This window comes from Dromiciops gliroides, chromosome 6, assembly GCF_019393635.1.
Source record: "Dromiciops gliroides isolate mDroGli1 chromosome 6, mDroGli1.pri, whole genome shotgun sequence".
Classification (NCBI taxonomy): Eukaryota; Metazoa; Chordata; class Mammalia; order Microbiotheria; family Microbiotheriidae; genus Dromiciops; species Dromiciops gliroides.
This window is the reverse complement of record NC_057866.1, coordinates 188,147,861-188,172,366: the sequence shown is the minus strand read 5'-3', so window position 1 is coordinate 188,172,366 and position 24,506 is coordinate 188,147,861. Positions and strand designations below refer to the sequence as shown.

The following is a 24,506-nucleotide window of genomic DNA, read 5'->3' as shown; positions in this document are numbered from 1 at the left end:
CACCCAAGCACCCAGCCCAGCTGTTGTACCCAATGAGAAGCAACATAAGAATATCATGAGGCGACATTAAGGTCTTTGTAGTCCTGGAATTTGAAGTTGTGACTCAGCATGTTCTCCCCAAGTGGAAAGGTCTTAAGCACGAACTCTTTAATTGCCTGTTCTCCACATTCCAAGGATGGTATGTATATTGGTGGAAAGCATGATCCAGGTTTGGGGGAATGCTCTGTTGTAAAATTTCTTGCTGTGTTATTTTATAATTGCTTTTTCTTTTCAGTAACTGTGTCTTCTGATTGACTATTGAAAGATAAATATATTTGTGGGAGCACATGAGCTGCTTTAGGTATATTGACATTGCATACCTACACTGTACTTTGACTTTAGGTCAGCTGTCCTACACGTGAGACCTTACCTTTTACCCAAGGTAGAAAGGAGGGAAAGACACAACATAAATGTTGAAATCTAAAGCATCAAGAAGTCATGGTTGTGCTCGCTTCGGCAGCACATATACTGAAATTGGAACGATACAGAGAAGATTAGCATGGCCCCTGCGCAAGGATGACACACAAATTCGTGAAGCGTTCCATATTTAAAAAAAAAAAAAGAAGTCATGGTTGATTAAAGATGAAGGATCGTAAAGTATTTTTGAATATTTTCTGCATTGATAATAAAATATTTTTCTAACTACAAAATCATAAAGAACTTTTCAAAAATCTATTTTGGGATCTAAAGCACACATTTGCCCAATACTGTCCAATCTGTTTCATGATGTGGTCCTTTGAGAAATCTTGTTTTGAGTTGGAAACTAAATTTAGATTTCCATTTTAGACTGGAGTCTGCAGATGCTATTATCTCTGGCTCCTAGTGGTGGAATCCAGTAACAGCTTGAGGATAGAAGGGTCAATTTCCTTTTTCCCTTGATTTTCTTTTTTATTATGAATTTAGCAAATATACTCAAACATGGATATTTCAGTAAAAAAAAGAAGAGAGATTTGCATATAAACCTGTGGACTTCTGTTACATATACTTTTTTTTGTTTGTTTTTTTTTAGTGAGGCAATTGGGGTTAAGTGACTTGCCCAGGGTCACACAGCTAGTAAGTGTTAAGTGTCTGAGGCCGGATTTGAACTCAGGTACTCCTGACTCCAGGGCTGGTGCTCTATCCACTGCGCCATCTAGCTGCCCCATTACATATACTTTTTAAAGATTTATTTTTGAATGTTGGTAATAGAATTGCCCCACTTATATGTGCCCCTTTTAAAATTCTTTCTTGCTACCTTTTTTTGAAATGTCATTGAGGCTTCCTTCCCTCCCTCCCTCCCTTCCAGAAACCTGCACTGATACATCTATAATATGGTATAATCAATAGTATGCTTAACTTGAAGTCAGGAAGACCAGAGTTCAAATCCTGCCTCAGATACTTCCCAGTTCGCTGACCCTGGGCAAGTACCTTAACCTCTCAGCTTCAGTTTTTCCCATCCATATAATGCAAAATTTAAAACCACCTACTTCACAGGATCAATTTGGAGATTTCTGTATTAAACATGCCTTGAGATATTTCAAGTGTCGGGGGCAGCTAGGTGGCGCAGTGGATAAAGCACCGGCCCTAGATTCAGGAGTACCTGAGTTCAAATTCGGCCTCAGACACTTGATACTTACTGGCTGTGTGACCCTGGGCAAGTCACTTAACCCCCATTGCCCTGCAAAAAAAAAAAGAAAAAAAAAGAGATATTTCAAGTGTCACATAGTGGGTAGCTATTATAAGAATTATTACACTTGCATCGGTACAAAAACACAGTGGGAAACATCTAATTATGAGGCCCTCAAAGGTAGAGTGACAATAAGAGTAGCTCCCATTTATAAAGCACTTTAAAGTCTAAAAAGTACTTTCACAAATTTTCGTATTTTATTTTCCCAACAGCTATTTGAGGTTTGGTGTTTAGTGGTACCAGCGCTGACCCTTGTTTGGTAGATGAAACTCAAACTTGCCCATAGTCATACAATTTAGTGTCAAGGGCTGGAGTCAAACTTATCTTGTTTGGCTCCAGATTCCAAGGTTCTTTCCCCTATACCACACACGTCTCTACTTCATTTGTTGCTTCAAGAATGTGTTGCATGGTGTGTGTGTGTGTGTGTGTGTGTGTGTGTATGCACATGTGCATGTGTGCACACACATATCATTTAATTAATTATTTTTTAGCCTAATCACCTGTGATTCCATAGGCAGAGGGAAACATAGAGAGAAACTTCCTTTTTCAGTGTGGATGGGTATTTTCTCTGCAATGATTTGTCCAGGCCCCAGAGCCAATATGTGACAAGGACAGGACTTAGAAGCAGGTGTTCCTGACTCTGAGGCTTCCTCTCATATTTATATTTCTCTAAGTAAATGAGCTAGCAGTTGATGTTTGGCAATCTTTTGGCTATAAGGAAAAATTTTGTTTCCATGGGCCATGACTGGTGTGCTTAGGGGTGGGTATCTTGTACCTCCTGTGGGGAGAGGCTGTCCAACTGTGTCATGACAGCAGGCGCTGAGGAAAAAACAATTGTAGCTACATTTCCATCTATCTCTTTTAGACACCTGCTCTCCTTGAGTAAATCCTCGCTGCCAGTTTCTTATTTGTTGTTTTAAAAGTATCGTGTGTGTGTGTGTGTGTGTGTGTGTGTGTGTATAGGTGTGTGTACATGCATGGGTGCATGTGTGCTAATTCAGGATGTGATCAAACTGACTGGCTTAAAAAGTCTGTTCTGTATTTTGTTTTGCCTTTACCATTACATTGGAATAACACTACAATAGGAAAATACTAATTATTTTCTACAAAATTAAAATTCTTTTTTATGTATTTGGAGCAGGAGACTCATGAAGGAAACTCTTTAAATGTATTCCAAACATGTATGCCAAGCATGTATTTCAAATAAAATAGAAAATTTACTTTTTTGCCAAGTATACTGAGACCTTCTGGATTGGAGGTGGGAAGGTGGGGTATTAACTTGTGATACTCATTTCAGAGATGGACTTTTGAGACCTGCAACTTTTTCCTTTGTTCTTGAAGGTCCAAAGTCACATGATCTCACAGGAAATGCAGGCTGTCTTAGAATGCTGGAATGATTCAAGCAGGGTGCTAGAGAAATACTTTGTGGTCAGTCTGGTCTGGTTTGTATAAAATCCGTTTTGAAAAATAGAGTTATTTTTTAGTGTATGTCAGTATCACTTTTTTCTTTCAAAGAGTTGTCCTTTTATTACTGTGGCTTACATTTGGAACATTATAGTATGTATCCAGCAATTTAATGAACACTTAGTAAGTGCCTACTATGTCCCTACTATGGCCCAGCTAGGTGGTGTAGTGGATAGAGAGCCAAGCCTAGAGTCAGGAAGACTCATCCCTCCTGAGTTCAAATCTGGAATCAGACACTTACTAGCTATGTAACCTTGGGAAGTCACTTCATCCTGTTTACCCCAGTTTCCTCATCTGTACAATGAGCCAGAGAAAGAAATGGCAAACCACTCTAGTATCTTGCCAGGAAAACCCTAAATGGGGTCTCAAAGGGTGGGATGAGACTGAAAAACTACTGAATGTCCAGGAACTATAATAGGTATAGGACATTCAAAGATAAAAACAAAACATTCCCTTGGCCACAGGCATTTGAATTCTACTGGAGGATGGTAGGGAGGGGACACAGCATAGCTGACATTTATAGAACTCCTTAATATTTGTAGAACACATTTTTTCCTCTCATTTGAGTCTTATAATCCCTCCGTTGGCATTTGAAGTCCTTAACAATCTAGCTCCAAAATGTCTAGCAAATTAAGACATCACCCTCTTGATGCCATTGGTCCTCTTTAAGAATGAAGGACCAACAATCACCACCGCAATAACCATTTCAAGGCATTTTCATCTTGATTACCCTATTCTTCCTCACACACTTCAACTGCTGGCCAAACTGGCCTACCTGGCTATTTTTCCAAAATGACATTCCACCTTCCACCATGACATTCCATTTTCCATCTCCATGCTGGATGCTCTCAGACCTCTTGGAACCATTAACTTCCTCCAAAGTGTGATCCCCACATGCCCAAATTGTGGCTGCCTCAATCCCATTACTTAGTATTTACTTAGAAAATGCTTTGTGGGGCAGCTAGATGGCGCAGTGGATAGAACACTGGCCCTGGATTCAGGAGTACCTGAGTTCAAATCCGGCCTCAAACACTTAACACTTACTAGCTGTGTGACCCTGGGCAAGTCACTTAACTCCAACTGCCCTGCAAAAAAAAGAAAAAAAGAAAATGCTTTGTGTTGAATTGTTTGTAAATCTACTGTCTCCCCAAATCAGAACACGTGCTATTTGAGAGCTGGGGATGTTTCACTTTCTTTGTACCCCCACTAGCACCAAGTTGGTGTTTAATAAATGCTCATTGAGTTCAACTGAGTTGAATGATATTGTGAGGTAGATATAGCTATACGTAGAGTACATTTGCAACTTTGTGAAATAAATACAAAGTCATTTTGGGAGTGAGGGGTAAACACTAACAACTGGGGGCACAGGAAAGGTCTCCTGTAGGACATGAAATAATAACAATCACGGCAACAACAAGAATATTGGTAATTATTATATAGTGCTTTAAGGTTGGGAAGATGCTTTATATATTATTACATTTGATCACAGCTAGGTAAATGGGAAAGAGGAGACAGAAGGGGAAGGGAGGGGAAGTAAATAACATTTACTGTATATATAGTGCCTACCACGTGCCAAGCACTATGCTGTGTTTTGTTTGGTTTGTTTGTTTACAACTATCTCATTAATAATTAAAAAAATGACAATAGTGAACATTTATATAGTGCATATCATAGGCCCTGTGCTAAGTGCTTTTTACAAATATGATCTCATTTGATCCTTACAACCCTGAGAGGTAAGTGCATATTTTTAATATGCTCATAGTGCTATTAAAACATTTTATCTCTTCCAATTGAGGCACCAGACAAATCTGAGACAAACTGAGGGAAAATGAGGCAAATGGAGGTGAAGTGACTTGCCCAGGGTCACGAAGCTAGGGATTGTCTAAGGCTGGGTCAGACCCAGCACTCTGTGTACTATGCCATAATTAAATTATCCTAATATTTCATGAATAGCTATTTCAGTAAATAATTCGTTCTTTTTTTTTTTTTTTTTAGTGAGGCAATTGGGGTTAAGTGACTTGCCCAGGGTCACACAGCTAGTAAGTGTTAAGTGTCTGAGACCGGATTTGAACTCAGGTCCTCCTGACTCTAGGGCTGGTGCTCTATCCACTGCGCCACCTAGCTGCCCCAAATAATTCGTTCTTAACAAATAATTCCTATCCTCAAAAAAGATAAACCTCCTAGGAGAAGTTTAAAAATTAACCTTGCCTCATTTTTTCCCCTTTTGCCAGTCCAGCTCAGAAGATAAACATCGCACTCAGATCTATCAAGCTAACGTCTTTGTAAGATACTAAACATTAATCGCTGTGTTAAGTGTAGAGTGTATTCAATTAAATGGTCATTTACTGAGCATGTAGTACGTGTTTTGTTTAGTCATAGGTATAAGGACAAACAAAAGAAATATATGGTCTTTGCCCTCCTGAAGTTATAGTCTTTTGAGGGAGATAAGACTTTTTATGGACTGATTCAGCTATCATGTTCTTCAGGCTGGAAAAAAGGAACTAAATTCTCTGACACCCACACTTACACGTAAATCATAGTTCTAATTCAAATCATGAATGGATACTCAACTCAAATGGCTGAAGGCATGTAGGCCATAGACCTCAGACCTTAGAACTATATACCAGGAATAATTTATTCAAGAAAAGAAATCACATCACACACATAAAAATGAACCTGATTTTGGTTTGACTGACAGGATATGGATTTATTACTGATGTAATCATTCTCCTAGCGGCAGGGTAGAACTAGATCATTAATTTCTTAGAGTGAAGAGCAAAATGAATACAAGCTAGAAGAATTTAAAAAAAGACATAGTGAGCAATTCAAACAACTCCAACCTGATTCATTTGAACAAGTTATTGATGCATCTGAACATTTTCTTTTCTTTTCTTTTTTAAAATTTTTTGGTTGGGCAATGAGGGTTAAGGGACTTACCCAAGGTCACATAGCTAGTAAGTGTCAAATGTCTGAGGCTGGATTTGAACTGAGGTCCTCCTGACTCCAGGGCTGGTGCTCTATCCACTGCACCACCTAGCTGCCCCTGAACATTTTCTTGATCAATCTATGTTAACTACATAAAAACTCTGCTATAATTAGTCTTTCCCCCCTCTATTCTGCAAAAACTTTCTCCTATGTCTGACTGTAATCCCATTTGGGTATTCTTGGCAAGGATGCTGGAGCGGTTTGCCATTTCCTTCTCCAGCTCATTTTACAGATGAGGATACTGAGGCAAACAAGCTTAAGTGACTTGCCCAGGGTCACACAGCTAGGAAGTGTCTGAGGCCAGATTTGAACTCAGGTCTTCCTGACTCCAGACCTGGTGCTCTGTCCAGTAAGCTGCCTAACATTTTCTTTACCCCTTCCTATCTGCCTTCCACCCTGGCTTGCTGATAACACTCCTATACTCCTCCATACCCATCCCTCACCACACAACTTGGTATCCCACAGAAATGGTCAAATTTAGTTTCAAATAAGGTAAGACCATCTTGGATTCAGGCATCTTCTTTCATGAGTGTTGCTGAAAGCTCAGCACATTGTGGGAAATTTGTCCCCTGCCTCAGTTGGGAGAGATGAAATATTTTAATAGCAGCGTTTATGTTCTCAGTTCATAGATAACTAAAAAATAGCAGGATTTTATATTAGGCTTTGAAATGAAAAATGTGACTTGTTCAATATAAATACAAATTTCATCCATTTCATTCCTTCCCCCCTCCCCATACCCCTCTCACCCCCAAGCCCCAGGCTCTCTTAATATTATTAGTTGTTCCTCCAGCTTTCCCTTCTCACTCCCAGATTTCTGAGTCACCGCAGAGGGAGGGAGACCCAACATGCTGTCTGGCCAAGTTTTGCAGGTTTAGCTTTCTCATGAAAAGCAGACTTAAAAGGCTTCCTTTCAGAAGTCCCTGAGGCTCTTCAGACAGTCTAGAGTAGAAACTGTCTTGGGATCTGTGATAAAGCAGAGACCAAAATTGTAGCAGGCAGGGGGAGTTCAAAAGGGTAATATCTGCCCACAAGTGGCTTTCAGGCCAGCAAGCCTTTGCTTTGGGCCAAGTCTGCGAAGGCCTGCTCTTGTCATAGACAGATGGAGAAAGAGCAGCCTCAGAAATGCACAAGGGAAAACGTGTCCCGCACTCTCAGACTCCAAGTTGGATTTTAACCTTTAAAGTTGTGCCCTTGGAGGAATTAAATCCTAAAATTCTTTCCCCTTAGAGATAGATGTTCACCAAAAAAGCCTCATTTTTTTTTTTGTACATTAGAAAAACAACTTTAGGCCAGTTTTGACTGCTGTATGTGAACACACATCCATGTGTGCAAGCCCACATCGACCTCTAAATAGTGCATGAGCTATTCCTCAATGCTTGATTTATATAGTCAGAAAAAAAAAAAGCTCATTAAAACAAAACCCCAGGACGGGCCTGGTCAGAGATAAACAATGTCACAAAACAAGTCATTTCACTTTCAGTCCTATCTCTGCTATTTGCTCTCTGTGTGATCATGGACAAATCACTTCTTCTTCTAGGCCTCTGTTTCCTTATCTGTAAAATGAGAAGATTGGACCACAGAGGGGTCCCTAATCTCGGATTCAATATTCGTGGATAGATTTCAGGGAAGGAAAGTGTCCATGACCTTATAAGGGAAACAAAAATTATGTCTTTTCCTTTGTTATCCTATGTATTTATTTTATGCTCTGAAAAATATTATTTTGAGGTTTCCATTGGCTTCACCAGACTACTTGACACAGAAAGGTTTAAGAACCCTTAGACTAGAAAAACTCTAAGGTCTCTTCTAGCTCTCAATTTTATGATGACCCTACAAGGCTAATCCTTTGGGGGTATTTATTTTTCCTCATTAATTTACTTTCCTCATCAAAAGAACACAGCTTATGCTCTGCATTTCTAATAGAAATGAGTTCAGTCAGCTCTGGCATACATTGGAATTTTGTAAGCTAGAGAGGATCAACAGTCTCAAGAGAATTATTGACTCAGTGTTCTGGAGCAAAAGGTTCTGGGTAATGAGGTGAGATAGAGAACCATCACTGTGAAGGAGGTACCTGCTAATCTGTAAGAGAAAAGAGCAGAAGGGAGAGAGAGGCAGGAGCAACATTTATGGTCACAGAGAGCTAAGTACCCACACACAGAGTATAGGTGATAAAGGGAACTGAAAACATGAGCATAAGCTGCTAAACATTATCTTATAGGTACCCCTTGGGCATAGTGGGATAGAATTCATGATGGAAACAAGGCAAGGAAAGGGTATACCTTGTGCCAAAGAAACAGGTCTAATAGGAGAGGAGGGAAAAAGAGCAACATATATGTTAAGAATAACAATCCAATAAGGATTTATTACTGGTTGGCCATGTGAAAGGCATTGGGCTATGCATTCAGGAGGTGGTCCCTGGCCTTAAAGAGCTTATTATAGAAGAGGAATAAAGAAATATGCCCAAACCACTATCATTTAAGATTGAAATGGCCAGTGCTATAGGACAAACAATAACAAACAACATGCTATTATATTTCTTATCAGGGGAGGGGGAGATCTTCTTTTTCTATCTTGTAGGGAGTGGAAAGAGGAGAGGAAGGAGGAATGAAGGAAGGTCTCAGAAGAAAGGAAGCATGTGAGTTGGACCTTGAATGAGGATAGTATTCTGATAGGTGGAGATGGGAGGGGAGGGAATTACAGAAGGGTGTGGGCAAGGGTTTAGAGACAGGAAAACAAGGTTTAAGTAAGGTGTTTGCAAGTGTCTCATAAAATCCCTTTGGACAACATGGGGGGGGGCAGGGTGGAAATGGCTTGAATAACAATACTGCTAGGTAGATTTATAACTAAAAGGCAAGATCCTATAGGGGGTAAAACTGATGTCCTTGGTATCAGGAGAGACTTGGGTTTGAATCCCAGCTTTGATACTAGCTGTGAGACCACAGGTAATTCCCAATTTCTCTAAACCTCAGTTTTCTCATCTGTAAAAGGGGTATGACAATTATCTCAAAGGGTTTGTGAGGATAAAATGAGATAGATGAATGCATGTAAACTGCTATGTAAAAATCAAAACCACATAAATGCCCACTACCATTTTTACTATAGCTAGTTGAGCAATCATAGCCGAAGACCTTTGATTAACAGAATATTGTAACTATGGATAGAGGTCCCTAGCAAAGTGTCACAGGACTCTGTTCAATATCTATTCCCTCTCCCCTCTCCCTCACCCCCTTATCCTCCCCTTGACTTGAATGAAGGCATACATAGCAAGCAGATCACATTTTAGGATTATGCTGATTCCATTGGGATAGCTAATATACTGGTTGTCAGAATCAAGTTTGAAAAAGATGGTGATAATTTTCAGTCTAGAGTCACAGCTTAGGAAGGTGAAAGATAATTGGGATAAATGTCAAGATCTGCTCTTATCTTCAAAAATTCAATTAGATTCAGAGCGTTTTGCAGGTTCATGAAAAACCTGGGGATTTTATTTGGCTGTAAACTCAGTTTATATAGTTGATATGATACACATACATATCATATCAGCCACATACACACATATTATCTAGATATATTAGCTATGTATGTTAAGCCTATAGCCAAATAACACATTTATGATTGTTAGAATTATAATTATAAAATTATGTAGTATTTATACTATGGGCATCAGCATTATAAAATGGATATTATATTGTATTATGTATGGTATTGTACCTACATATTATATACTAATTATAATATGAATATTATATATAAAGGAACAATATTATAAAATGAACAATTTTGAAGACTTTCATAAACTGAGGAATGAAATGAGCAAAACCAGGAGAATGAGTCATGCCACAAAAATATCACTATAAAGACAAACAATTTTGAAAACTGCAAGAACTATGATCGACACAATGACCCCCTGTGATTCTGGGGGACTGACAGAGGGGTGATGGATTCAGGGTACAGAAAAAACCACATTTTTAAAAACATAGCCAGTGATGGAATTTGTTTTGCTCGACTATGCATATTTCTCTCAAGGAATTTGTTTGTTTTTTTCTTTTCCAGTGCAGCAGGGGGTAGAAAGAAGAGAGAACAAAACAAAACAAAACAAAAAGATAAACACCTGTCATGGATTATTTATAAGGTATAATAGAAAAAGTGCTAGATTTGGAGTCAGAGAAACTGGGTTCAAATTCTGACCCATTACTTAACACTTTTGAGCCTTTGGGAAAATCACTTTATTACACTGGGTCTTGGTTTTCTCATCTTAAAAATGACTTGTTGTCATTCAGTTGTTTCAGTCATGTCTCTTCATAAACCCAGTTGAGGTTTTCTTGGCAAAGACACTGGAGCGGTTTGCTATTTCCTTCTCCAGCTCATTTTACAGATGAGGAAACTGAGGCAAACAGAGTTAAGTGACTTGCCCAGGGTCACCCAGCTAGTAAGTGTCTGAGGCCAGGTTTGAACTTGGGAAGATGAGTCTTCCTGATTCCAGGCTCCATTGCACCACCTAGCATGGGGGAGGTTTTTGGATGACTTGAGGTTCCTTCCAATGCTAAGATTTTCTGATTTTCTTAGTTAAAGCCTTCTCTCAGATACCTTAGTTAAGTCATTAAACCTTTCTCAGCCTTCATTTCCTCATCTGTAAAATGAAGATAACAGCTTTTCCCTCACAGGGATATTATGAAGATCAAAATATGATAACATATATGCACCATAAAGTGCTTCCATTATTGTTATTATTACTACTACCACCGTTATTATTATTCCCTAATTATAAGTTATACATGAGTTGCTGATGAGCATCCAGACCCTACAAAAACTGTCAAAAAGAAAGAGATTGTAGGATACCAACTAAAATGCTCCCATTTATTATGGAGCTACCCAGAAACTTTGGAGCAGGGAATGGGAATAGGAGGGTGGGAGGAACTACCCACGAGCCCTCCTTCCCTGTGTGGCTTGTCTGACTTCCTCCTATCGCACCCCTGCGTCACATTGAGCAAATGCCAGGGGTGCAGTAGTTGAGAAAAAGTCATCTGTCTGCTATTGTCCCCAACCTGCCAACAGTGAGCCATGACACCCCAGCGGAAAGCGAACCCGACCAGGCGAGCCTCGCCCTGAGCACCAGATGGCCACATGCCAACTGGAAGTAACTCCAGAACAGATTAGAATGGAACCTCAAACACTTTCATTCATTTTGACCCACGCCAAGAAAGCGCTCCCTCCCCCTGATAAAAAAAGAAGAAGAAGAAGAAGAAAGAAATCCATTTAGCAATTCAGCTGTTTATTTGGCTTACAATCATAGGAAAAGGGCTGAATTGCTTACCTCACTAGTTGCATTTCCAGATCCTGAATTTGTACTTAAAAGAATATACAGTACAGGATTTCCCTCATTACTAGTGACCTGTAGATGACAAATTCATTAATTAAAAGTCATTTTCTAGCTTCTAATGTGACTGTTTTTTGGAAGCAAGATTACAATCTGCAGGGCAAAGTAAGACAAAGCTAAAGCAGATGTAGTTCAGCATCTTGAGTTGCCTGAGGACCCACCTGCCCTACTCTGAAAAGCTCTGATGACAGTCTATGTTAGCTATTAAAAATTTCATTTATTCATTCATTCATTCATTCATTTATTTATTTTTGTGTGTGGGGGGGCAATGAGCGTTAAGTGACTTGCCCAGGGCCACACAGCTAGTAAGTGCCAAGTGTCTGAGGCTGGATTTGAACTCAGGTCCTCCTGAATCCAGGGCCAGTGCTTTATCCACTGCACCACCTAGCTGTCCCTGTGTTAGCTATTGGCAGAAGGGTCAGATAGGCTAACCTGCTCCCTTCCCTATCTTCCTTACAGTTCCAGGGGTTTACTCCTAGCACCCCTGAATCTGCCTTCCAGGACTTTCTCTATTTATTTCTTCCCTTCAGTGTACCCAGGGCTAGTCACCCTCAAGCCCCTACCCAATTTTTCCTTATTGAAACTCCTTATTTTTTCAAGGTGAGGCTCTGTAATACCCAGGAAGCAACTAATCCATGCAACTGGGAAAAAGCTGAAGGAGACTTCTGGAAACCACCTTCCTATGAAGAAACAGCTCTTTCTCTAATCTATATTGGGATAAATGTGGAATTTAAGCTCCTTAAGGCCAAGGAACATAGTTCCACTTTGTCTTTCAATACTCAGTGCCCAACATGGTGCCTTGACCAAAGTAGGCCCTTAATAAAGAAATGCTCATCACACTGGACTGGAGGAGCCAGAGTCAGTGAGTGGAGAGAAACCAGTGACATGCTTCCAAGCCAGGGACCAAGATGTTCCTAAATTGTAAAATGAGCAGATTGAATTCAATGTCTCCTAAGAGAGGCAGCACAGTGTGATGGAAAGTGTGTTATGGTTGAAGTCTGGAATACCTGGGTTGGAATTCTGCCTTGGATACTGGCTGAAGGATATTAAGCAAATCACTTAATAATCTCTTTGGGCCACAGTTTCTTCATCTGTAAAATGAAATTAGACCAGATAACTCTGAAGTCTCGTTTAGGTCTAGATTTATGATCCTATGTGTAAATCAGAGGCCTTTAACTTTTTTTTTTTTTGGTTTGGTTTTGCTTCATGGGCCCTTATCAGATTAATGTTTTTAAACAGATAAAACAAAACATGGATTACAAAGGAAACCAATTATGCTGCAATAAAGATTATTTCCCCCCCCATTTAAGTTCATGGACTTCCTGAAGTCTATACACATACTGTTTGGTGGGCCGTGGACCCCAGGTTAAGAACCCCTGGTGTAAACCCAGGGGACTGTTGACAGGGAGAATCACAGAATGGTCTAGTTTGGAGAGACCTCTGAGAACCATTCATTTTTACAAATCAACAGAATGGAACCAAACTCTGGAGCCTAGAGAGGTAAAATAAGTTGCCTAATGACACCCAGCTAAAAAGTGTCAAAGTCCAAATGAAGGACTGTCTCCCAGGCAGGAAGCTGTTTACACAAACTGGGAGCACTCTAGGTAACTCAAACCAGCTGGGAGAGAGGTTGAAATGAGCATTTCCAAAGGACTTCAAAAGTGGGGGGTGGAGGAAGACACTTAGAAAAGCTTAAGATCCCAGGGAAACTTTAAATATCTCCTTCTAGAAAGAAAGAGAAGAGGGACTAACAGAAGTCTGGAATTTAGGTGTCTCCTGGGAGAACAGTTTTGACTTCAAGCTCCACAGGGAATATGGCAAATTGCTCCCAAGACTGGGGTAAAGCTCTATGTCTTTGGCTAGCCTGGGATAAAAACTAAGCAGCACATGGTTCTGGTTTTCACTCTCAAAATATCACAGTGTGCTCCATTTATGTTAAAATATTTGTAGTCTCACTTTTTGAGGTAACAAAGAACTGGAAACAAAGATGTCCATCAGTTGGGAAGGAGCTAAACAAAATGGTGGCTAAAGAATGGAATGGAATATTATTATGCTTTAAGAAAGGATGAGCATGATGAATACAGAGAATATGAGAGGATTTACATGCACTGATGCAAAGTTAAAATAAAATCTGAGAGGAACACAATATACCCAATGGTGACAACAATGTGGATGGAAAAAATAACCACCAAAAAACAACTGAAACTGTATGGGAAGTCATCTTGCCTCACTCCTTTGCAGAGGCCAGGATCTACAGGTATAGAACATTGCATAAAACACAATTTTTTTTGGATGTGTGGAGAGATTTTAATGAGTTTTTATTTCTCTTTCACTTATTGTTTCTGTTTTTTTTTAAATCTATGTGGTAAGGGATGGGTTCTTTGGGAGTAGGGAGGGAGAAAGATGCAGAAGAAAATCCAAAAGATGTAAAAAACCAAGCCCCCCCCCCAATATGGATAAAAACCTATTAAAAATTATGGTGTTCTAGAGAAAAGTAAATCAGAAACATTACAATCCTACTCCATCACCTCCCAAATACGTTGTGCATTTAAATTTCCATCTTTGGTGAAACCCAAAGGAGTGGCTCTGCTGGTGGGAATTTTTACAATAAAATTAGGATAGGACGGTGGAGATCATCCACTGAAACCCTCTCATTTTTTTTTTAAGACAAGGAAATTAACCCTAGCAGAGGCTAAAGAACAGGTGAACAATCACACATTAAGCAAGGGACAGAGTTGGGACTAGGACTCCTAGTCCCCTGCCCAATCTAAGTGATACAACAGACTGACTTAAGGTCAGATAGAACAGAAAGGACATTACTGGAGTATGCTGTTGGAGGGAGAAGATATGGAGGACAGAGGAGTTTGGGAAGCCCTTGAAGTCAGAAGAGTCAAATTTGTGTCCAGTGGGCAAATGGTGGGAAATACTCTCCAGTGGGGCCTGAACCAGATGAAAATATAATAAAATATAAATAACATTACATTTTAAAACTAAGTCAATATGTGGCCTCAGGGATCCTTACATATGTGTATATGTATGTGTGTGTGTGTGTGTATATATATATATATAAATTTCCTCTTCTCACTTTTCCTCAATCTTGGGCAGTCATGCAGTCATTGAGATACATGACAAAATTAACTGGCTCTATGAATTTTCTGTGACATAAAAGTAATCCTTAATGAAGTTGTTAGGGGTTCCTTGTCATCTGGAAAACAGAAGAGGGTAAAGTAGGGGTAGCACTTCTTTCTTATGGTCAAAAGCAGGTCAGTATTTATCACTACTGGCCAGAATTACCTCTATAAATGCTCAGTTGCAATTCGCTAATCAAGAGAGGCTGTAATTTGCCATGTTAATATATGGGGACTGATGTTCATGGATGGAGTATGTCTAAAATTTAACAATGACCACAGAATCATGAAGAAGCATGGAATAATAAATGGATAGAGAGGTAACCTTGGAACCAGGAAGACCTGGATTCAAGTCCCATTTCTCACACATACCGACTGTAAGACCCTGAGCAAGTCACTTAATTTTTTTTGGAGGGGGGGGCAATAGGGGTTAAGTGACTTGCCCAGGGTCACACAGCTAGTAAATATCAAGTGTCTGAGGTCAGATCTGAACTCAGGTCCTCCTGAATCCAGGGCAGGTGCTTTATCAGCCATCTAGCTGCCCCCACTTAACTTCTTTTCTTTTCTTTTTTTTTTTTTGGTGAGGCAATTGGGGTCAAGTGACTTGCCCAGGGTCACACAGCTAGTAAGTGTTAAGTGTCTGAGGCCAGATTTGAACTCAGGTACTCCTGAATCCAGGTCTGGTGCTCTATCCACTGCGCCACCTAGCTGCCCCCCCCCAATTAACTTCTTAATTCTCTAGTCTAGGGGGCCAGCAAACTACAGTCTAGGTCAAAAGTAGTTCTCACCTGGGAGCTAAGAAAGGTTTTTTTCTGTTTTAAAAATGTTTTATTATATTTAGAAATAGAAAAACTCTTCTGAGTTCAGGGGTGTACAAAAACAGGAGTAGGAAAGATTGTAATTTCCAAGATTATACAAATTGCCGAGTAGATGCTAAATTGTATTGGCTTCATTTTTCTGGTGCTCTATGTGTTAATGAAATCACAGTTCCTGTCCCTATGGCCTATGCATTGGATCATGAATTTAGAAACAGAAGGGACTTTAGAGGTAATTTGGTCCAACCCCTTCATTTTACAGTGATATTAGGATATCCATCCTCTATTAGTTCTGAAAGGTCAGATTGGTGGGAAAACCTTCCAGGGCACTCATTGCCTTTTCACCTTGCTGTACAGTTCTGGTCCTTTGCCAGCATCTGCCTTGGGCCTCACCATTTATCTGTGAGAAGGAGAGACAGGGCTCTGAGTCGTGCTTGTATCTAGACAGGGATAGTGGTAGTGGAGGGGAGAGGTTGGCAGGCTGGGAGAGAAGGGTGTTAGAATTCTCAGCTCTCTCCCCCATCCCCAGATAGCCAGGCATGGCCTAACTTGAACTTGGCAAGAATAACTAATTTAAATAGGAAGTTAGCAGACTTTACACAGTAGTGAGCATCTCCCGCATCTGTGTCTGGGTTTTCTTACCACTAGTATCCCAAGTTTTCTATCCCCCAACCTAAAAATCACTTTCCTGCCTCCTGTCTCAGATGGGAATGTTCCTAGTTATAACTCTAGAGCAAGAGAAAAGATGTGGGTAGCAGTACAATTCATTGGTACCCCTGGGTGAACCCCTGCTAAGGATTTAAGGGCCAAATAAGGTTTGGAAAAGTTGCACCCTCTTGGAAGAAGGATGGTCATTAATGACCTTTCTAGCAGCAAGCAATTCAATTCGATACAATTAATTAGGATTTATTAAAAGCCTACAATGTGCAGAATTTTGGGTTAGGTCAGGGGGAAATACCAAGATAAAAATGAGAGATGGGTCCCTGACCTCATGCATCTTATTCTTTAATTTTCCTTATCTCCGTGTCTCTAAATTTCTCCATCATCCCTGATGGAAAGGTCTGAAAAACCCATTTAAACTTCCAAAGCAGTTACCCAAACTAAGATGCTAAAAAATTCTGGAAGACTGGACTTTATGACCTCTTGATCTCATGAAAGGTCACTCAACCTCTCAAGCTCTCTAGATCTTGGTTTCATTTTCCATAAAATGAGCTTAGGCCAGATGATTTTTAAGCTCATCCATTTCTAAAATCCTTGCATTTATGATTTAAATAAAATGAGATCATTCATATGAAAACACTTGAAAATCTTTAGGTACCACACTATTGTTAAATATTGTTTGACATTACTGTGCTCCAGAAGGATTAGGGATGGTGGGGTGTCACTAGGGTCCTTCAAATTCAATACTGGACACTAAAGGCAGTGAGCCTATCTTTGGGGAAGCAACAGAAAGTCTCCTCTTTGAATTCTTTATGTGATCTGTTGGGTTCTCCTCTTTACCTAAATTACATAAGACTATAGACACGCTGAGGCCTATGTACTATGAGTGGGCCATTAATTTCAATTTCATCAAGTTGGACAAACACTAAAAGCTTAGTAGTGTGTGTTATAAATGTGTTTTTTAAATCAAATTTGCCATCTGATTCTACCCTCCTAATATGCCAAAAATCTAATGTGCAAATGGATTGATGAGAAGCTGTTCTGTCTGTGTCATCTAAACCAATCTTTCCAAAGGATTCTCTGCATCTGCATCCTGAGGGCTACTGTATGGAGTTTTAAGACACAACCCCAAAGAATAAGTTAAGTTTTATGAGACAATGATTTAAACAACTAGGAATGAACACATATTTGATCATTAAGATAAACAATCCCCCAGTGCTCCTGAAAGCTATTAAATCAATTTCTCATAACTTGTCCTATAAAATTATCTTTCTTCCTTTCTTCCCATCCTGAACAAAGGTCATGGTGAAATAGGACTTGCAGTTTGGGAATTGAACCATTAAAAAGTTATAAAACTGAAGCCTTGTTTATGGGGAAAGAATGACCAGAATTTAAATCCTTAGCACATCTAGTCCTTTAATGACTGAGGGTGGGGAGAACTGTGATAGAATAGTCTCTTCTCCCTCTACCTTCAAAACAAAGGTATTTGAACTGAGCTAGGAATTGAGAGTCCTTGCTTTTAGAATTGGTTTTGCCACAGAGATAATAGTTTACTGTCATATAACACCTTATCTCACTTGATCACTATAACAACCCTGTGAGGCATGTACTAGCCATGTGTGCACACATATGCATACACACACACATTCTTGCTTGAACAGTTGTGATTTTATTCTGTTGGGAATTCTCATTGTGGAAATTCCCTCTAACAGATACTGATTTGCAAATTTTCTGTAACTTATAGTATTAAAGGGGGGAGTGAGGTGGTGCAGTGGATAGAGCACCACCCCTGGAGTCAGGAGGACCCGAGTTCAAATCTGGCTTCAGACACTTACTAGCTGTATGATCCTAGACAAGACACTTAACCTCAACTGCCTCCAAAACAACAACAATAACATCACCACCACCACAACAACAATAATACAACACAACAACAACAAAATTTATAGTCTTAAAGAGTCACTTGGGGCATTGCGAGGTAATGTGATTTTCCCTTGGTTACCCATCTCGTCTGAGTCAGACGCATGACAAACACAGGTGTTCTTGATTCCTGGGCTGGCCCTTTATCCACCATTACCAAGCTGCCTCTCAACACCCATGCTACTATTTCTATTTTACAGATGAGGACTTTGAGACTCAGAGCAGTCCCATGGCTTGCCCAAGGTCACACATGGAAGAGTCAGGACTTGAACACAGTGCTCTCAGTTCCATGCTCTTGCCACCATTTGGTAATGAATTATGTGACCTTGAGAACATGACTGCACTTCTCTGGACTTCCATTTTCTCCTGGTTAAGAGGCAAGGGCTAGATGAGAAGGTCTCTAAGATCCCTTGCAGCTGAAAAATTCTATGGTTCTATAAGTCCTATGGAAAGGGAACAAGAATAATGTTGCCTCTTGGTATCCTAGAATGGGTATATAGGGAACACTGCCCAAGACAACGGTGTAAGAATATGGAAAATGATCTCTGTTGCTCCACTGAAATTCTCTGGAATCCTAATTTGAGAAATGTTGCTAAAGATGAGTTGGGGTCAAAGTCATTTTGGAATACATATCCTAAAAACCTTCCTAGTATGAAAAGGCAAAAATAGTTTATGGTACCCAGCAGTATTTTATGACAGGTAGGTAGTACAGTGGATAAAGTGCTGGGCCTGGAGTCAAGAAGACCCGAGTTCAAATTTGACCTCAGACTTACTAGCCATGTGATCCTGGGTAAGTCACTCCACCCTGTTCTTCATCTGTAAAATGAGCTGGAGAAGGAAATGGCAAACTAATATTTTTGCCAAGAAAACCCCAAATGGGCTCACAAAGAATCAGACATGACTGAAATGACTCAATAACAACAAAGCATCATAGTTTGATATGTAGTTTTAAGATGAGGGAGAGAAGAATCCAAGTTCTCACAATAGATGTGATCTTGATCCCTACAAACCTCTCTGCCCATGCTTTTGTTTATGGGCAAAAGCAAGGTCACGAAAGAGATAATCTATTGTTTGAAAAGCATTGGTGACCTATATGGTTGAAGATTTTTTAAAAAGTCATATGAGAACACTGGGAATATATGAAATATAATTGGAATGAACTTAAAAATAAGAATCCTCTGTGGATGACTAATAATATTTTAAACTTGATCATGAGGAAAGGGTAAGACTGATGGGGAGGTCATTATAGCCCAGCCTACACAACTTCTGTACTTTTAGTTTAGGAAATAAGTGCATGGGCCCTCTCCACTGATCTTTGGCTTTGCATTTATTCTGTGGTGAAAGAAGCTAGGGATTTAAACTATGCATAAGTTGGGGATGTGAGGGAATAGAAAAAAACACACATTAGAACCTTTTAAATTTACTGTTCATGGTTACAAGTTTCCTTAGGAGACATAATATTTTTTTTTCTTTTGGGTGAAAAAAAAATTTTGGACTAGCCTCAGAAAAGCTGGGTTTAGTGTTTCCCTGTCTGTTTCCAAGCAGACTAAAATACTAACAAATTCATATCCACAGGGAGAGGTTTATGGTTCACCAAGTTAGTATGATTCATACTGCATGGCTTATATGCCTCAAACATCATGATGGGCCTTCTGAATGCAACATATGTCACCTACATACCAAGTTGAATTGGTTTTTCCTTTAAAAAATTTTTGCTTATGATGGACTGTCACTTTTTGTGATTATTAAAACAAGAAAACAGGCAATGGAAAAAAGTTTGGGAAAGAGCAAGTTTGAGTCCTTGTTTTGCCACTAACCAGCTGTGTGACCTTGGACAGGTCACTTCTCTGAACATCATCTTCCTCACCTACAAAATGAGAGTATTAGATTAGAGATTTGAAAGTTTCTTTCTTTCTTTTTTTTTTTTTTGCAGGGCAATGAGGGTGAAGTGACTTGCCCAGGGTCACACAGCTAGTAAGTGCCAAGTATCTGAGGCTGAACTTGAACTCAAGTCCTCCTGAATCCAGGGCTGGTACTTTATCTATCCACCTCACCACCTAGCTGCCCCATTTGAAAGTTTCTTTAGCTCAATCTTCTGTATCTCTGTGGCAATGTTGTTTTCACTTTTCATCAACAAGGGAATAGCACCTAAAGCTAAATTTTGACTTGAATAGATACTTAAACCCATGGCTGGAATGCTCTTTTTTTTTTTGGCAGGGCAATGAGGGTTAAGTGACTTGCTCAGGGTCACACAGCTAGTAAGCGTTAAGTATCTGAGGCCGGATTTGAACTCAGGTCCTTCTGAATCCATGGCTGGTGCTTTATCCACCGTGTCACCTAGCTGCCCCCAGGAATTCTCTTTTGACTTTTTTTCCAAATCAAATTTGAACCCTTCAACTTGAGTAGCAAATTCTTTGATACATTCAGGAAGGGAGAGAGATTCTTATATTGAAAAAAGAAAAAGAAGATGAAACAGCATCATCAACAACAAAAACAACAGACTAGAGGGGGCTAAATTCAGCATTTAGTAAAGACTTCCCATGTGGTACCAAATGTGCTAGGTGCTTAGAACACAAAGATAGTTTGCCTTCAGAGAGATTACAATCTAATAAAAGTAGTTTACAAAGCACCTAACAGCTCAATCCAATTCAATCCTAGCTAAAATGGGGCCTGGGGTCCTAAGCTAGCTTTACCAGGATTCCTTTTTAGTTTTCCCATTGAAAAATGGAAACAATACTCATCTGACAGGAATGACTGAATTAGCCAATGAATGCAACATGCCCTGAAAATGCAAAATTTAAATCTCCACATAATGTTTCTATTATTACTGCACAGCATGTCAAGAGACATGTGAGGGACAAGCATACTACCACAACTGCCAAATAATCAATCTGGTTTCTTCTTCATTGAATACAATGAGTGGGTAAAGGACTGTTCCAACAGCTTGGCTTCTCACACTTTTATTCCTTGAGATTTTTCTTTGTCTCTGAATCATATAATTTTAAAACTGGAAGAGATCTTAGAGATGATCTTGTGGAGACTTCCATTTTGAAGAAGGCGAAACAGAGAGATTTTAAAGGAAACAAGCTGAATGAGCAGAACAAATCAAGTTTTAGGAAATACTACTACTTACTTACTACAAAGTACCCACTGATATTTTGGCTACCTGTCCTGCATTTGATTCTATCTAAATTCACACGACTGGTTTTTTTCTGACTGTTCCCATATGAAAGTCAGAGCCATGTAATGAGTTTAAGAGGCTTCAGAATGGAAAATAATAGTCAGCATAATTTAGTAGCATTTGGGAAGCCACAAGTGTGATCTTATCTCAGGACTGTTCTGAGACTACTAAGAACTTTACTGGTAGAACAGCAATGGAGTTTGCTTGTAGTTCAGTAGGACTGAACTTCAATAAATTTGCATTACATGTGTCCTTAGCATGGTGATCTCCCATAAGAAAATAAAGTGAAGGGAAGTGAAAGGCAAGCTAATGGTACTATCAATCTATTTTTTTTCTTTCCTTTTCTTTTTCTTTTTTTCTTTTAGTGAGGCAATTGGGGTTAAGTGACTTGCCCAGGGTCACACAGCTAGTAAGTGTTTAGTGTCTGAGGCCAGATTTGAACTCAGGTACTCCTGACTCCAGGGCCGGTGCTCTATCCACTGCGCCACCTAGCTGCCCCAGTACTATGAATCTAAAGGGAAATAGCTGAACTTTTCTTCAACACCTGAAGACGGCTTTTTATGAAGAGTAGATGGGGGCAGCTAGGTAGTGCAGTGGATAAAGCACCAGCCCTGGATTCAGGAGGTCCTGAGTTCAAATCCAACCTGAGACACTAGACACTTTCTAGCTGTGTGACCCTGGGCAAGACACTTAACCCTCATTGCCCCCTCCCCCAAAAAAGAGTGGATGCCATAAGGAACAGAAAGAAAGGAACCATACTTTAAAGATGTGGAATAAGCTTCATTAACTAAAAACGACCAAGTATTAGTCTCCCCATTATACTTTCTGTATTTCTTCTCTTCCTCATCCTTCTCCTTTCTTTTGTAATTGTATTTCCAAAATTTAGTGCATTGCTTGGCACATAGTTGGTAATTGATGTTTTAAATATATTCATTCACTCACTCATTCATTTACTCACTCATTCATTCATCCACTCACTCATTCATCTTGTTCTCTAGGGGCCTTTTCATCTCTGGGTTCCAAAATTTTGCAAAAAAAAAAAATTCCACAGATCAAACTTTTAAGTGTTGTTTTCTGCTTTACTAATCCAGCTTCTGGACATAAACAAAATGAATTTCACTAATGGAATAATGGTGTAGAATAGTCCCACCCCAAACATACACCAGAGGTTCACGTAACATGCAGTCCACTGACTCCCAAAGGGGATCATGCATAGATTTCAGCAGGTCTATGAACTTGTCTCAGAAAAGAAACAAACAAAACTGCATTGATCGTTTCACTAATCTTTGGTTTCTTTTTAGTCCTGTGCATTTAATTTTTTTCATTTAAAAACATCATTCTGAGAGGGGGTCCAAAGGCTTCAAGAGACTGCTGAAGGGGCTGTGACACTAAAAAAAGGTTTATAAGCCCTCTTTTAGTTTCTCATCCTAATTACAAAGCAGATGCTGCTTTTCACTAAGAGGAAGAAAGTGGTTTTATGGTCTTTTCCACATAATCTGAGAAATTTCTTTCCCATTCACTAAGCATCTTCCCTTAAACCTACTTTCCAAAGCATGATTTTTTCTTCTTCTTTTTTTTTTGTGAGGCAATTGGGGTTGAGTGACTTGCCCAGGGTCACACAGCTAGTAAGTGTCAAGTGTCTGAGGTCAGATTTGAACTCAGGTCCTCCTGAATCCAAGGCTGGTGCTTTATCCACTGCACCACCTAGTTGCCCGTAGCACTCAGTCTTTCTTTTTTTTTTTTTTCAGTATTTCTTTCAATAGAAATAAGATAGAATGACTTATAAATGAGTCCCTTGTTTTCTTTTTCTTTTTCTTTTTCTTTTTTTTAGTGAGGCAATTGGGGTTAAGTGACTTGCCCAGGGTCACACAGCCAGTAAGTGTTAAGTGTCTGAGGCTGGATTTGAACTCAGGTACTCCTGACTCCAGGGCTAGTGCTCTATCCACTGCACCACCTAGCTGCCCCGTCCCTTGTTTTCTAAATAGTCATGTCCTGTGATATGTAACCCCATGCCCAAAGCCCATTGGTATGGGACTCTCCTCATTAGAGGAGATGAATGTCTTGCCCTAGGTGAGGAGGTGGGGTGGAGTTGTTGAGAGTAAGAGAATTCCAGTCTCCTCAGTCTCTTCAGTTGTCCTGAATCTCTGAGTTTCTTCAGATTTTGGGTGCTTGCAACTTTGAGAGGGAAGATGGAAGTAGGTAACAGTGACTTAAGGATGCTGAAGGAAAAGCCTCTAGGAAGAAGCCAACATAATAGACACTGCTAGCTCCTCTTACCTGGGCTTCTTCCCAGAGTCTTTACCTTCAGCATCCTGAAGTGCGGCTAGCCTCTTCCATCTTCTCTCTTAAAGCTCAAAGCACCCAAAGTCCAGAGAGACTCAACAACTCAAAACAATTGAAGTGACTCAAGACAGCTGAAGAGCTGGTACTCTCTTGTTCTCAACAACTCTACCTCAGCCCTCCTTCAGGAGAGAACACTCATCTCCATGAATGAAGAGAGAGACCCATATTAATGGGCTGTGGGACTAGGGTTACAGATAATAGCTGACCACTGAGGAATTTATAACTATAATTACTACAGTTTGATAGGATATAGTAGAAAGAGTAGTGGTTCTAGAGTCAGATGACCTGGATTCAAATCTCACCTCTAATGCTCCCCAACCATTATTTTGAAAAAGCCACTTGACCTCAGTTTCGTCATCTGACAATGTGGAGGTTGGAAAATGGAATTGTTACTAGGCTGGAAAACCCTAGCTATCTTTAGTTTTTTTAAAAAAAAATCCCTAGTTTTAAAGTTTCTAAAGCAAAGCCCTCTTTTCCAGGAAAAGCAAATGATTTTTAGCCTAGGATGTTCTTAACTTCAGTCCTGTGAACTTTTTAAAAAGAAACATTTTGATAACTATGCTTTAATAGAATTGGTTTTCCTTGTAATCCTTTGTATTTTCTTTCATGTATCTAAAAACGTCATTCTGAGAATAGGCCCACCACCAAAAAAGGTTAAGAAGCCCTGTCAGAGGTATCTACATGAAAGTAAATTCCATCTCAATTTGGGACCATAAAACATTATCCAATATCTATATCTATATCTATATCTATATCTATATCTATATCTATATCTATATCTATATCTATATCTATATCTATATCTATATCTATATCTATATGTACAGTTACATTTCCAAGAAGCCATGTCTGTTGAAGGAATTAGTTGGACACACACACACACACACACACACACACACACACACACAAAACTGCCATATAAAATGGGGACTCA

General features: G+C 39.6%; 1 protein-coding gene and 1 non-coding gene across 4 annotated transcripts in view; one reads left to right on the top strand and one right to left on the bottom strand.

The window, feature by feature from the left end:
* PALLD (palladin, cytoskeletal associated protein) overlaps positions 1–24,506 on the bottom strand; it is a 536,515-nt gene that overhangs the window by 182,634 nt on the left and 329,375 nt on the right. The window lies entirely within an intron of this gene.
* Positions 484–590, top strand: LOC122733205. The gene has a single exon (XR_006353789.1). It is a non-coding gene; the product is annotated as a U6 spliceosomal RNA (small nuclear RNA).